At 35.2% G+C, this 15,941-nt stretch overlaps 1 protein-coding gene across 11 annotated transcripts in view; it reads right to left on the minus strand.

The window, feature by feature from the left end:
• Window positions 1–15,941, minus strand: part of Fat1 (FAT atypical cadherin 1) — a 123,410-nt gene that overhangs the window by 78,741 nt on the left and 28,728 nt on the right. The window lies entirely within an intron of this gene.

Consider the following 15,941-nt stretch of genomic DNA (forward strand, 5'->3'; position numbering starts at 1 on the left):
AACAAAAAAAGGAAAAAATTACAAAAAGAATTCAAAAGAATCCCACTCTATATTTAGAAAGTTTCTGTATCATATCATCTACTTATGTAAAAAAGAACAGACTAAATGTGAGGTTATCATAACAGCTGTGAATACAGTTAATAACTTTAAAATACTCGGTGGTAGCTGGGAGATCCAGAGTAGTAAACTGTAAACCCACCATAAAAGTTGTGTATCAGATCAAAACTAATTGTTAGGGAACAACCCTCTTTTGGAAAGGAATTTCAATGACTTTTTATCTAGTCCTCAACTAATAGAACAAATTTTTTTATTACTATAACCTGATAATACCTTACTCATCAACAAGGTTTCCACACTGTACATTATATCCAGGGCCATGCTAGAAAATGTGGAACCTGGCTTTATTGATACAAATACTGTACGTGAGTCCTGCTGGTGGCCCACACCTATAATCCCAGCACTTGCAAGGTGGTAGCAGGAGGACCATTGGGATTTAAAGACCAGCCTGAACTATGCATCAAGATCTTGTCTCCAAAAAGGACAACAAACAAACAAACCCCACTTGACTGCTTACTGTATCCCAGGTAGGGCAAGGTACTCAGGAAACTAAGAAGAGAAAAATAAGGTCTTGTGGGAAAGAAAGTTAAATATTCACCAGAATAGCAGGAAGAAGAAAAATAAAGCATTTGAGGACAACATAATATTTTAGCATCCATTACTTTACTAATTATTTTTCATTTATTTACAAATATCTCTTAAAGCCCTAAGTCTCTTCTGAGGTTGGGTTCCTGCCTCAATTTTGTGATGAAACATGAAACAGTAAGACTTTAAAAAATAAATGACAACATAACTGCATTTTGTAAAAAAGAAATGGATAAGATATTCATTAAAACTGCAGAGTTAGAGAAATGAGTAAATTTTATTTTCTCCTGCTTATATTTTTTTCCAGACGGAATATCTGTATGTTTACAAACCACATTATTTTTTAAAAATCAACATGTATAAAGGGTTAAATAACCCAATGTGCATCAACAGAATTTAAGAAATTTCAGAAATATAAAAGCAACCTTTAAAAGAGCAGCTTACAGGTTTTCATAAGCTGCGTAACAACTGCCTAAAGTATTTGTATTGCAAAGTATGTTCCAGTATGAAGACAAGGCACTATTCAGTGATTAAAATGTCAGTTGAAATGACTAAGCCTAATGCCAACTCCTGAAAGCAGCCCCTTGCTAAAGAAGGAATGGAATGAACTTCCCTCCTGCCACAGTCAAGTATTACAGGGGTCACTGTGACACACAGCTCCTCCCCAAGAAACAGTTGTCTCTGCAGTCCTAGAATGCACACGGCAGGTTTTCCTTGTTTTAAGGTTTGTCTAGGAGCCTAGAAAACAAATTTTAAATGCAGAAAATGTCAACTATTTTTCTTAAAATAAAACCTAAGACCCATATGCAATTCAGTTATGCAAAAAGGAACGTGTGTTCTACATGAACTGAATACCAACTGAACCAAATTAAAAAGCCATTTACTTTTTGGCCCCTGTGGTAATGGATCTGTATAAATTCCCACAACCTCTCCTGTCCACTTCCAAGTGGCATTTTTCTCCCTGAGACTGTACTTCTGATCCAGAACAACGACATAAAACCTGCTTCTCTATTAAATTCTATTTTAACTACAAAGCAATTCTCCAATTTTTAAAAGAAAAACAAAAACAAAATATTTGCAAATAGAAGAGAATTTCTGGGCAAAACTCAACTACTTTTAATATCTACTTTGCTGCCAGACTCAAAATCTGTAAGAACTCAGAAACTTAATTTAGGTCATGCTAACCTAGCTATGAACTGATATTGATAATTTAGAAGAAACTGATAATTTAGGAGAAATTCAAGTATGACAGTATGCTAAGAAACATTTCAAATTAAATACTCCTAAATAATCACTGAAATGCACTGCAAGATCTGATTATTTAACCTTACTAAGAATCTTTATGAAGGCAAAATAGCAATTTGCATTAATTTCCTAATTTACCTGTTTTCTAACTTTAGACTTTCTTAGGAAGAAAAATTTGTAGTATTTGTATAACTATGAATTTTTAATTCAGTGTTTTTGAATTCAAAGAAGTCAGGGCACACCTGTGTGTTTCTGTATATTCTAAAATTAAGAACTAAACAATTAAGAGTTAAGAAATCTCCTGGAATATGCAGTATTCACTGACAAACTGAATACAACCAAGATTGTAACTGTGATGTATAGATACAAATTACCTAACCTGCACTATTTTAAGCAAACAGGAAATAAATCTCAAATAATATTCTGAAAGAGTTAAAGCAGAAAAAGACTGTCAATAAATCATAACTATATAGACCATGAAGATATAATTCTTAACATCTGAAGAGACTACATAAGGATAGATTGGTAAATCTCAAGGTAACATACGTTAAAATTGAAAAAAATAAAGCAAGCCAGGAATGGTGGTGCACATATGTAATCCCAGCCTTCTATGAGCTTGAGGCAGAAGGATAGAAAGTTTGAGCCCACCCTGGATAACTTAGTGAGACTCTGTCTCAAAAATTTTTAAAAAAGGGACTGGGGACATAGTCCAGTGGAAAGGCCCGAGGTTCAATCTCCAGTACAGTACATTTAAAAAAAATATTTAAGCAGCAAATAAATGAAATTAAGATAAATTAAAAATATAGCATTAAGAGTAAGAGTAATAATCCATGGGGCCAGGGATTTACTTAGTGGTTATGCCGCCTGCCTTGCAAATGCAAGGACCCAAGTTCGATCCCCGGTACCAAAGTACTAACAAACACTTCATTAAGATTTTCTCTCTTAATACTCCTAACATTTCATAAAATAAAGTGATAATAAAAGATACAGAGTATGAAAATAAACACCATAGAGCATGTAGCTATATATATATTTGCAAAGTGTATAATCAAATTAATCACTAGAAGAAACATATTCAAAAGTGCACAAAGTTAATTGCTACATACTGGTTATAATTAGTCAAATGGTACTGAAATGTATGCACCAAAGAAGGTGAAAATATAAATAAAAACTGATGCTTCCTGATTAAAGTTATAATTGGATGAATGTGTAAGATATTAGAAACATGTTCCTCAATGACACAGTAAACGCCAATTCCATAACAAAGAAATATCTCACTTCTTGTTTTAAACATTATCTGCCGTTTCCTAAACAATTTTCTGAACATTAAATACTGTAAAAATTCAAAAGAGGGGGATCTCTACACAATCTCCAATATTTTTAACTCATGACAAGATATCAGATTTACAGAAGGAAAAAAAGCCATACATGATTTCTTATCAACTATGGTTTTAAAAGTATTTTTAAAAAATATTTCCAAACTCCTGTATGGACTTGCTTTTTCAATAATTTTTGAAAGAAGTGGTCACATATTTTTTTTTCAATTTTAGCACTTAGTTTTGCTTTAACACTACTACTTAGGTTTGCTTTAACAGCTATTTGTTAAAATCTAAAACTAATGAAAGCAAGGTAAATAATCGATTTATAATTTGGTAAGTTCTCAATCAACCATAAATCAAAAAGCCAATAAACTAACACACTTACTGTTAACTAAAAACCATTAAAAGGATAATAGTTTCCAAATTATCTCAGTACATATTCCAAAAAGTAAAAAATTTATACATTTTAATCTCAATTAATTAAACCAAACACTGAAGGGAACTTAGTATGTTCACTCTACAAACCTATTCTGAAATAATATTGGCATATCCATGGCATTAATTATTGCCTTTACAAAAGAAACACAAATCCACACATTAAATTGTTTAAAAAAAGAGACGTGCAAAGAGATAACCAGTAGTGAGAGGCAAAAGCTAAGACATTTTTAATAAGGTAAAAATAGTGAGAATTAGTATACACAGTACAACCATGAAACGTGAACAGGAGTAATGTACATTTGTAATTGTTGACAACACCATTAAAACACTAAACATATTTCTACTACATGGTGTCATTTCTGTAATGCTGTTCTTATTCATTTACCCCTATGGTAGCAAACTCACACTCCCAAATACCTTCACAAATGAACAGTCAAGTGGCCACCAATATGGACACTACTTCCAAACCGAAGATCACCTCTGAAGCTGGCACTTAGTTAAATGATCAAACAAAAGTACGCATGTATACACACACACACACACACAAACACACACACACACGGAATTAAGACACAGCAGTAAAAATCACCGAGTCTAACCCTCTACTTATTTTGCAGATGAAGAAGCCAAAGTTCAGAGAATAAATGACTAGCTATTATGGTACAAAGCTGGAAACCAACACATAACAAGCACCCAGGTCACTTGAAACCCCAACTATGTTCAAGCAAGGCACCAGTATAAAAATGCATGCTGTGCTGGGCCGGGGATTTAGCTCAGTGGTTCTGGCACCTGCCTCACAAGTGCAAGGTCCCAAGTTTGATCCCCGGTACCAAAAAAAAAAAAAAAAATGCATGCTGTGTTAACCCATATTTTAGTAAAAGTGACATATGGCATTTCTGGTTTGTGATGGAATTAACTTTTTATTGGGAAAAGCAAGAGTCAGTGATACCATCTCAGAGATAATGATCTGTCAGAAAAATTCTAAGAAATCTTAGAAAGTATTCCTGGCCCTATCTTTCAATAGTACCAATGACTGACTCAACCACATATCTCAGTGCCTTCTCAAGAGTAGTGTATACATTATTTCCTAACTTAAAAAGGAAACAAGTTAGAGAGAACGTAGGTTTTGTTCTAAGTTTGCTACTTAAAAATACCAGCCTTCTAACAGTACAATCAATCATTTCTATAGCATGCCTGGAAACTGTCCAATTGTGTATTTTGATAAATGTGTCACTTTCGCAATTTATTACCCTCTCTATGCCACAGTTCTTCACATATAAAAATAAGAAACAGGTAAGGATTAAAAGTAAGAAATAGGTAAAATAGTAAGAAATAGGTAAGGTAAATCAGTATCTTGTCTATTCTGATGCTTGAAAAACTAAAGCAAAACCAAGATTTATAATTATTCTTAAAGAGATATGACATTTTAATCCCAACATCTGTAAATCTGAAGATGCTATTACAAATTCAAGAAAGAAAACTGACTTTGAGAATCACATTATTATGAAAGCAGAACTATCAAAATAACTTAAAAAATCAAGGGACTCTTTTAAAGACTAGTGACTTATATTGACCCTCACAATAAAATAACAAAGTGACCGCACTCCTGGTGCTCAGAACTGAAAGGGACTGATACATGCAGAGCAAACCAAATCTAGAACAAGGAGTTATTTCAATTAACAATGTAAAAAACTGTTAGTCAGGAGTGGTGACGGGTACCTGTAATCTCAGCACTCTAGGGGGCAAAAGAAGTTCAAAATCAAGTGCAACCTGGACAACTTAGCAATATCCTGTCTTAAAAAAAAAAAATTTAAAGGGCTAGGGAAGTAACCTAGAGTGAATATTGTGGGTGCAAACGCCAGTACTGCAAGAAAGAAGGGGGGGGATGTTAAATGTTCACAGCATACATTAATGCTGCTGAATTGGGGGTCAGGGCTGTCATAAACTTTCCCCTCAACTCCCAATAAACTACACAGTTAGTTTTTTTTCAAGACACTATGAAGGCTCATTTCAAATATGAAATAAAAATCAAAAGTAAGAAAAATCAAGTAGGAAATACCTATGGCAAAGAAAGACCATTCATTCATTTAACCAGGCTTCTGATACTCTCTCCACTATTTTCATCAAATTTAATCACATTTTTTTTGGTGGTGGTAGTGGTAGTAATACTGGGAATTGAACCCAGTGCCTTTATACTGAGCTACACTTCCCATCTCTTTTTAAAAACATTTAAATATTGAGACAAGATCCCCCTTAATTGTCTGGTCTGGGCTCAAACTTGCAATTCTGCTTTAGCCTCTCACAGTGCTGGGATTACAAGTATGGAGCACTACTACCACACAAGGCTTCTTAGCCCTAAGTCTCAAAACTGCCCAGACAAGGTTCGAACTTGCAATTCTCTTGCCTCAACCACCCAGACACAACTAGGTTTTAAACATTTATTTTCAGAAGTAGTTACAGTTACAGTTTTACAAAGTAAAACTAACCAAGTTCATTAGAAGGCATCCCTAGAATATATCATGATTACTAAAAAGAAAACAAAACTTTAAAGTGTAAGTTTTATACTGTAAAATAGTTAATCTGTAATCACCAAATGTACAAAGATATTACCATGGCATGGAGGAGATAAGGGACATTACAGCATCTCCCTATCTAAGATCTGGGAAGAAAACCTAGGTGTAGGTCTGTGAATCACATCCCTTCTAAGAATTTCTTCGGAATTACTAAAAACTAAATGTTCCTGACATGTTTTTTTATTAATTAATGGATGAAGACGTACTTATTAGAAATGAAAAACATGTTTCTGGAAAAAATTCTTTCTGCTCTTAATGAATTTAACTAGTTAAAGCAGTTTATAGCCAAAAGAAAGTCTATTTCCTAAGAGGAAATTGGTTTGCCATGCCATCAAAACAAAAGGAACAGTAGGATGGAGGAGCACAGTTCTTTTATCTTGTCATCAACAATGACAGGTGTCACAGAGGTCCCCAGGGAGCCAGGCATAAAGCTTAGATGAGGATAAAAATTAACAACAGGACAGCAGGAAAGTCAGCAATAGGAAAAAAGGATCCTTGGCCACAGAGCAGGTGAGTGGGCAAGATGCTAGTCCTGATCTCTGGGAAGGCAGGGAGACTCAATGCAAGGGGCACTGGGGACGGCTGGCATGGACTGCCCATGGTTCCTTACCATTCACCTCTAGTCACAGACATGACCCTGAGCTGCCTCACCTACCTCAAGTAGGCTTCCAGCCACATTAGCTTATTTGTATTTCAGGACTGCTGTTCCTTGTTGTCAAAAATCATATTCCAATGGCTGGCTCTTCACTGAGTTCAGGTTCCAGCTTTTATTTCCTCCTTATGGTCCTTCGCTCACCATAAAAATCAAAAGGAGACCACACAAATCCTATAGGAAAACCTCCACCACATTGCTCTATTTTCTCTCCAACACTGCTACGCTGAAATTGTGTGTATGTGTGTGTGTGTGTGTGTGTGTGTGTGTGTCCCTATCCCTCTTATCTACTGGCTTGACAGCTGTCTCATCTTCCCAGAAAGAAAGATGCACAAACACCATGACACTGTCTACCTTATACACCGTGGATTTCTCAGCAACCAGAACAGGTTCCAGTATGGCCCTCTGTGCAGTCAGCAAACGTTAAGTACCGAAGGAATAAAAGCACGAGCCATCCCTTCACCCAAGCTTGATTTAACCCTCTGTTAAAATTCTCCCAACACTATACTTTCAAAGGCTCTGTGACTTTTTCCAAAGTCCTCACTCTTCAGGGACTGCTGCTTTGCTGTTGTGGGGAGATCCTACCCAGTCTCTCCCCACACACTCAGTTCCCTGTGCCCTGCTGCTCCCAGGTTCTAGGCTATTTCAATGAACTAGAGCTTGTCCCTATGGTCACAGATCCATCAAGGATCATCAGCTTTTAGAGGCCATTCTTCATTCTTTCTACTTGCTCTCTGAAGTTATTAATCCTTTTGGGGATAAGAAATCCCCTCAAAATTCAAAAATGGTTAAAATACCTGAGTAACAACACCAAAATTGTCACAGAAAATTTTTTTAAATCTAAAGGCACTGAATAAAATATTAATAAGATGGATTTTTCCACTTGTTTCAGTAGTTGTAACACAATAAGTCTAACTCATTAATTCCACTGAGCCAACACATAAGCATATATAAATCACTTATGCGAGTAGAACTATAAATGTTCATCTACTTAAGAAAATTAGCCAGAATTTATTGTGTTCATTTTATTATAGAACTTATAGTGGTACATTGGTATTCATTATTAATTGGTTCCAGGAGGTATGAGAGCTACCAAAACATGATGAGGACCAAACAAATTGTTTTGGCTGGAAAGGTAGCAAGGCACAAGGCAACTGACACCACTCAGTTTTAACTTGTATGTTGCACCAAACAAGTGAATACTGGAACAAAGTTTTCAAATCAAAACATTTTGAGTATCAAGTCAGATAAAGCAGTGAAGGTCTGATTGCATTAACCCTTCAATGCCTAGTGCTCTATTTTTGGAACATCCATTAACAATGGATCATAATGAAATTTTTTCCCTCTTCAAATTCTTGTTCCTTGAATTTTTTTAGGTAACATATATGAAATTTAATGCAAAAATTTTTTAAAAGTGCAATCTTCAGCATAAATGGCTTTATCTCTAAGAAACTTTACACTGCACAGTAGTCTTATCTATCAGCTCAATTAAGCCATGATGAAATATGATTTTTTGGTAATGACATATCTTTTTTTAACTGTGTCATCTAGACTGGATGTCCCCTCCAATGATAACTATATCCAATCCCAGACAGGCTGAACTGTACATATCAGTGCTTCCTGCTTGACACTATGGTTTAGAAGGGTCAAGGCTATGGCTGTGAGAGGGAGAAAGCACTTTCGTAAATTTCCTGTTGGCTCTCATACAAGACTTCACTGGCTACTGCTGAGGTAACTGTACTTCCTCCCTAGAAAAATGTACCTGCCTTCCACACCTGAACATTCCTAGGCACAAAAGTGGAACTGACACTTGGCCCACTTTCAACAGAATGAAATAGCTACCAAGCTTCTTTAGGAAACTAAATAATTACCAAGTATTTTCCAAAGCAATCAACATTCCCCCCATGAGTGAATGACCACATGTTAATCATTAACTCTGCAGTAACAGAAGAGGCGACAACCCCACTAGTATTAACGGCAGCACAGTGAGATACTTTCAGGCAATACTGTGAATACTGCAACAAAATTAAACAAAAAAGGCAACCTCAGGAGAGGGTAACACATTAAACAAAGGAGGTGTGGTTTTCATTTACTATAGTGTTCAGTTGTGACTAACTGCTAATGTCAATCTCTTATCATTTTGGCAACTCCTTTTAAGTCCAAAATCAACTCATGAGTTCAGGAATTAAGCAGGTCAAATCCCATTTGTATATAACACACTGTATCTAAAAAGAAAAAAGTCAACCAGTGGCCTCCATAATCCTTTAGGCATGAAAAGTGAAGTATACTGTCACAATCTCAAAGCCAAAAGGATAGAGGTAACCAAGGAGCACATTCCTCTCTTATCTGGTGTTGGCTTTGATTTGCCTCACCTTTCTTTCATTACAGGAAGGGCACTCCAAGGGCATTATACTTAGATCAAACAAAGCATTCCAAAAGGCAAAGGCATTCCCATGAAGCTCTTCTCACACAGAAGGGAGAAAGAGCCTTAAGTTTCATGAATGAATAAGCAGTAATGAGGAGTTTCTGTGTCTTTAAGTGAAATTTCAAATAGCTGATAGCATATGGAACTGCTATTAGAAAACATCAAATGACCACTACAGTGAGGGAGCAATTCAAGCTAAATTCCCTTAATTTTTTTAGTAAGAACACAAAGTATATGAAGGATTAAAAATTCCTACTTCAAATGAAAGATCATTCAGATTTTTTTAAACTACAGCAGATTTTATAATCAGCAAATGAAGCCTGGGGTTGCTTTAGTGTTTCTAATTATTCCTTAGGTAAGGATTATGCACTCAATTTTTGTCCCAGTTAACTGTTCCTTTGAATGTATCTTAGAGGTTTCTTTTTTTAACTTTTCAAAGCATTTAACCAGTAAGGATATTTTCAAGCTGGATAATGCTTTCCATATATGGAATTCTGTAATTAAAACATAACTCTGATTTCTATAATGTCAGAATGTATTTGGTTAGAAGAGAGTTAAGACTTTTTATTAACTTCCACAGGAGACTACTCTCAACTGTTTTCTCTATTGAGAAATAAAACGCTGGCAGATCTTGAACTCTCCATTCTATCTGGTAGGCTGCATTATAACATACCAAAGATTTGCTTATCCACTGTAAGTTGAGAGTCAATTTCTACCCAGATATGGGGGCACATATGTATAATCCTAGCACACTGGGATGCTGAGACAGAAGGATCACAAGTATGAGCTCAGCCTGGGTAACTCAGCAACTTAGCCCTTCTTAAAAGGGCTAGGGAAGTGGCTTATGCAGAGGCTGAGCAAAAAAACAACAAGTTTTTTTAATCATCCAACAACTATTAAGCCCCCATGTTGTTGGAAATACGCTGCTATAAGGATTTACTGCCTGAAAACTGACTATAATGTTTAAAAAAAATAACTATGAAAATAAATTCATCAAGCCCAGATTCCTACTCTAAATTCTCTGACTCTGACTTAGGACAATCCCTAAAGCCAGAATTAAAATATCTATGGGAAGTAAGCATTTGGAAATAAAGCCCCAAGAGCTGTAATCAAACACCTGTTCCATTAAAACAGACAACTACTGTCTGGTTTAGAAAAATAATGGATTTCTTACTTCCAGATGATTAAAGATGCACCCATTCAGTACTGTGCCCTTTAGAATAAGTTCCCCATGGTGCAAAGAAGGCAGAAAGTCTGGGTACCATAATTATTTGTGGATTTTCTTCTCCATTCAATTCTAAAGAAAATATGTAGAGATGTTTTTCCTTCATACTTCCTTCTACCCTTATTGTTTTATTGGTAAGCTAGACTCTATGAGTTACCAGAATTATATAAAAATATGCTATGAAGCTAAGAAAGAATAAAATACCTTTGAATTTGTGAATGAGTTTATCCCCAGGGCTTAGTGAAATCACTTCAGCTTGTTCAAATATATACAGTAAGTAACTTCCTAACATCTGGGTCTAATTTGCTCAAATGCAGCACTACGCTTTAATTTCAATCATCTTAATATTCAATTCCTGAACCTACTGCCTAAATTATCAATTTAAATGTTTTTTAGCACTTTGTTCTTTGGGGCTTTTTAATTGTCCTTCACTCAAGTAAGCTGTGAATAGGACTCTGTGTCTTTTATCTGTTTCATAGTGTTTTGGAAGTTCTGAACATGAATTAGTAGCTGCCCAAGAATTGCTTATTGCCCAAAAATAAATCTGATAATCTGTTCTCAAATCATCCCATCAAGAAAAGTCTGTTTGGGCCAGGGATTTAGCTCAGTGGTTTTGCTGCCTGCTGTGGAAGTGCAAGGACTCGGGCTCGATCCCCAGTACCAAAAAAAAAAAAGTCTGTTTAATTCAATCACTTCACCCCTGAATATATATTAACTACAGACATAAGATAGTGAATTAATTTACAAGAACTACTTTGATTTTAAAAGTAATACCACATTTTTTACTTGAAAGCCCTCGGAGTAGCTTAAATAATAAATTCATGTTAAATATATAATTTTATGCAATAAATAGCATCTAACCAAAAAAATGAAGAGTAAAACCCCTTTTAAAGGGCTCTCCCCCAACCCACAGAACCTTTATCTGACCCATAGGAGACAATGTCTTTTAAAAAATGCATGTAAAGAAATAAGCCTTAAAATGCCACCAGAGACAAAAAATCCAGAAAAGGTGAATTACATCAGAGAATATTGTCCCAAACTTTTGTTTCTAAAGCCCAGATTTTTCAAACACACAACCAGAACTACAGCCACAAAATTAACAATTATAACCACTGCTTCAATTATGATAGTTTGTTAACTTTTTCACTTACAAAATTAGCAGCACTTTGGTTTTCATCTTTAAACCCAAATAGTCAGGGGCCACAAGAATGCAGAGAAATGAGTGAACTGCTGTTGGGAACTTTATTTCTGGTCAGAAATGGAGCAATCTGTATTAAAAGCTTAATTTGTATATCTAGCAAGTTGACTCCCTGGTTGTTTACAGAGACACACACAAACCGGGAAATAATTTGTATGCACAAAAACATGTTATACTAGTATTACAGGTTAGCTGTATGATGGCATGCAAAATACCCCAACTCACATTCTTTAAGAGTATTTTATGAATCGGAAAAGGCTGTGTGTGTATAGCTGACAAAACAGTATGTGTAGTTCGCGCTTACTTTTTAAAACATCCAGCAAATACTGGTGGAAAGGTGTTGGTGGATGTGCCAGTCTACATAGGTTAGGAAAATGTTTCAACAGTGGCCTAAGCAGTGGGATTTACTTTTTTCCTTTTTATAGTAGTTTACATTTTCCCACGCTTTTACAATGACCATCTATTGTTTTCTTTTTAAAATAAGGAATATTTAAAAAAAAACCCAAAACCAGGGTAGTTCTTTGCTAATTTTGTCCCAATGCTATGGAGTGTCAACTGCTCAAGAGAAGAATCAACATTATGAAATCATTTTCAAACTCACCTCTCAGGACCTTTTAAAGGGGACTTCTCAAGCTAAGCACAGGCCCCAGCAGGAAAGAAATTTGCAATTCAACAAATGCACCCTCAGAGATATGGCAAGATGCACCTTCAGTAGCTATGGCAATAATTTCCTTTTATTATTCCCTTGCTCCCAAGAGCTTTTCAACTCTTAAGAGAAGCCTGTAGAAGTTAATAGGTCCTTAAGACGTACTCTGCTCCCTGAACTGATTCCCGTTCATAAGGTAATCATGAGACCCCCACGTGGCCCTTTCACACCAGTTTCAGCAAATCCCCTGCAGTGAAATGGCCCCTGGGCAGCTCTGTTTTCAGCTGGGCAGGCAGAGGCCTAATCAATAGAGTTCCAAGCAAGACAATCCCCACATTCACTGGTCTGAAGAAATGAAGTGGGAGGGAGCTTTATTTTTCCTTAAGCTTTATTGAAGAATGCTATTTACCTGTCATAGTGATGGTTCACCCAGCAGGAGCTTAAGGGAAAAAAACCCCTTTCAGCTGCTACAGCAGATTTCCTGGCCAGAGGCCAGCACAAAATAAACATATTTACTTAAGGTTCATTCACAACTTTTGATGAGAAACTGCTGAAGCTCAAATGAAAACAGGTAGATCTGGAAGACAGGAGGGTAGTGATGACTATATGGCATAGCAGGTTTCAATTCCCCATATTCATTTCAACCCAATGGCATGAAAAATACCATGATTAAAATAAATACAACAGAAAAGCCATCTCAGTGGAGACATTCCAAAATGTACACAGAAAAAAAGGTATAAACCTGAATATCAGACCTTTTTAACTCTGAAAATAGAAACCACTGAAACAACATGAAGATCAAATTTACCCAACAGCAACTACTTTTCGTAAATGACTCTTAATTCCAAGTGTGTGTGTATAGATATATAGATATTTGAATTACAGAAATTAAAACCTGTGGAAGGTTTCGCTTTGCTTCAAAATGGTAGACCTAGTCTAAATAAATCTTTTGGAAAACTACATTGTAAAATATTATTTTAAGCCATCATATACTTTCACATAAAGAAAATGTCTCGTAGATCAAATCATATTAGAAATTATACTATCAACCCTGAACACAACCAAATGAGCTATTTGAATAGAGCAACTTCCCTAACAGATGCTTATCCTGAGAAAAGACATTTGATGTACTCAGAATTTTACAAAAGCTATCATTGGACAATTTTTAACTGAAAACAAGGTTCTGACTTGAAATTAATTGCTGGCTTGTTTTCACACATCCATTAACACATGGCAAGAAACAGCCCGTGTCAAATAACTGCAAAATGAGTTTCCATCTAGCTTTGACACTAGCTTACCATCACAAGAACTGCTTCACTGTAATATTTTTAAAAGCCATGCCAGGATCTATTCTAGGCTATCAGCATGAAATTTTCTGCAACACCAGCACAATGGGCTTTTAATGCCCTCACTGAATGCCACCAGAAGAGGGTACCTGGCATCCACACAATATCAACATGCAGAACTACTTAACTCTTTTTACCTCCCTTTCCACAAAGGTGCGACAACCAATCATGGAGGATTAGACCATGAGACACAGGCTCACCTAAGTAACTGGGCCTTGTTTTGTCGGTGGCCAGCTCTTAACACCCACAAAGAAAGTTCAGAAAAAATTAAGGAATCAGGCAACTTACTTTGGTGATACTGGACTCACCACCCCATCAGAAGTTCTTAGACCTACTTTCCCATCATAAAAATGAAGCCACAGAGTAATTTCTCTCACCATTTTATTTTTTTTCAGAGTTTGGAAGCCATTTTCTCAGTTACTATTCAATCACTTTGTCCATTACCATAGAGGACAGCTATAAATACAAAGAAACATTGGTAAGCTAATGAGCTTTTGAAATGGAACTACTCCAATTTGAGATGCTCTGGAAGTGTAAAGAATCCATGTAAAAAAATGTTAAAGGTCTCATTATTTGATTATATTTTGAAATGTTTCTGATATGTTGGATTAAATAAAATAAAATATACAACTGCAATTAATTTATTTATCCTATTCTTTTATTTTTTATTGTGGCTTGTAGGATATTTTAAATTATAAATACATTTAATACTTTTGAGCAGTTACTGCTTTTGAATTTAGACAATCGTGTTAACATAAATTGTGAAAACCAGTTCACCTATTTCATATGGGCACTTGTATGTAAACAAAATGCTAAATAACAGAAACTTTCCACTAAGTGGGTTGTATGGTCTACTCTGAGACATGAGTTGTTTTGCTAAGTTTTTGGTTTACACAAACTGTACTAATTAGGTACCTAATGCTACATCATCTATAATCCTAAAGCAGAAAATTGAAAACAATGCTCTAAAATGACCTTCATATGACTACATGTAAAAAGACAAAATTTTAAGTTAGCACCTCTAGATTTTTTTTTTGGAGACAAAGTTCTCACCAAATTGCCCAGACTGGCTTTAAACTCACAAGCTTACTATGTTAGCTTCCCAAGTAGCTGGGATTACAAACATCGCCACCATGCCCAGCTTCTAGACTACATTTCTTAAAAAGTTTATTAATTAACTGCTATAAAACCTTAATTTCATCCTATGAAATGTTAAAAATAGAATAATTTGTTTTGATATTTAATGACTACTGAACTTTTCTCCGAGCAATAAATAAACACTTATGTTTTAGTGTCATAGATGATTATTTTTTACTTTATTGTTTTTCTCATCATTTTGAACAGAAGAACAGCTCCTGGGGTTCAATTATTTCTCTAAAAAAGTCTGTTAACAAAGATGCCATCCTTTTCCATGTCAATGTATTCAAAGATATCAACTCCAAAATTTCAGACAGAAATAATAGCAGGATCATTAGTCAATCCATAGTTACAAGTTTCTGTTTCAAATCCTGAGATTTGTTTCAACTTATCGCACAGTACTTTCCAATTTACTTCACTGCATACGTGACCCAGTAACAACTCTAGCATAAGCTAAATTTTACACAATATTAAGTAGTATTAAAATACATCTTTAAGTTATTTTTAATACATTTCAATTTAGGCTTAAACTTCAGCAGGTATATGAGAAGTATGCATCAAGTCTAAAAAGACCAAAGTCTAAAAAGACTCAAGTATTCTCCCATATTTTATTTTCTTTTTCCTCAAACCTAAAGTCTTCTATGAATTTCCAATTCCATTTTCCCCAAGTCTTCCATCCTCTAAGGCAGAGCAATAAATGAATAATTTTTGACAAATTAATTAGCAAGAGAAATGGCATTAAAGGCCAAAATAACAGTTTCAGAACAAAGACTATTGGGAATAACTTCTCCTTATTGGCCTTTATCAGACAGTGTCTCTTTCTTTCCCTTTAGAATGATGTACAACAATGAAGGACTGTTGCGTTGGTATCTTTAGACCTCATGCATACTCCTAGTAACTCTGGTTAAGTCCTAGTTTAAATGAAAATGTATTAAAAATAACTCAAATGTGTGTTTTAATGCAGTCACATTATGACTGTATTAGAAACTAAAGCTATGTCAGGTAGAAAATTATCAAGGCACCATAGTTATTTTCACAGAAAATTTTCAAGTGCCTCTAACTTCTTAAGTATATTTAATATCCAAAAAAAATTTC

Source organism: Heterocephalus glaber, unplaced genomic scaffold (assembly GCF_053883595.1).
Source record: "Heterocephalus glaber isolate CG9 unplaced genomic scaffold, H.glaber_assembly_v1.0 deba00001461, whole genome shotgun sequence".
Taxonomy (NCBI): Eukaryota; Metazoa; Chordata; class Mammalia; order Rodentia; family Bathyergidae; genus Heterocephalus; species Heterocephalus glaber.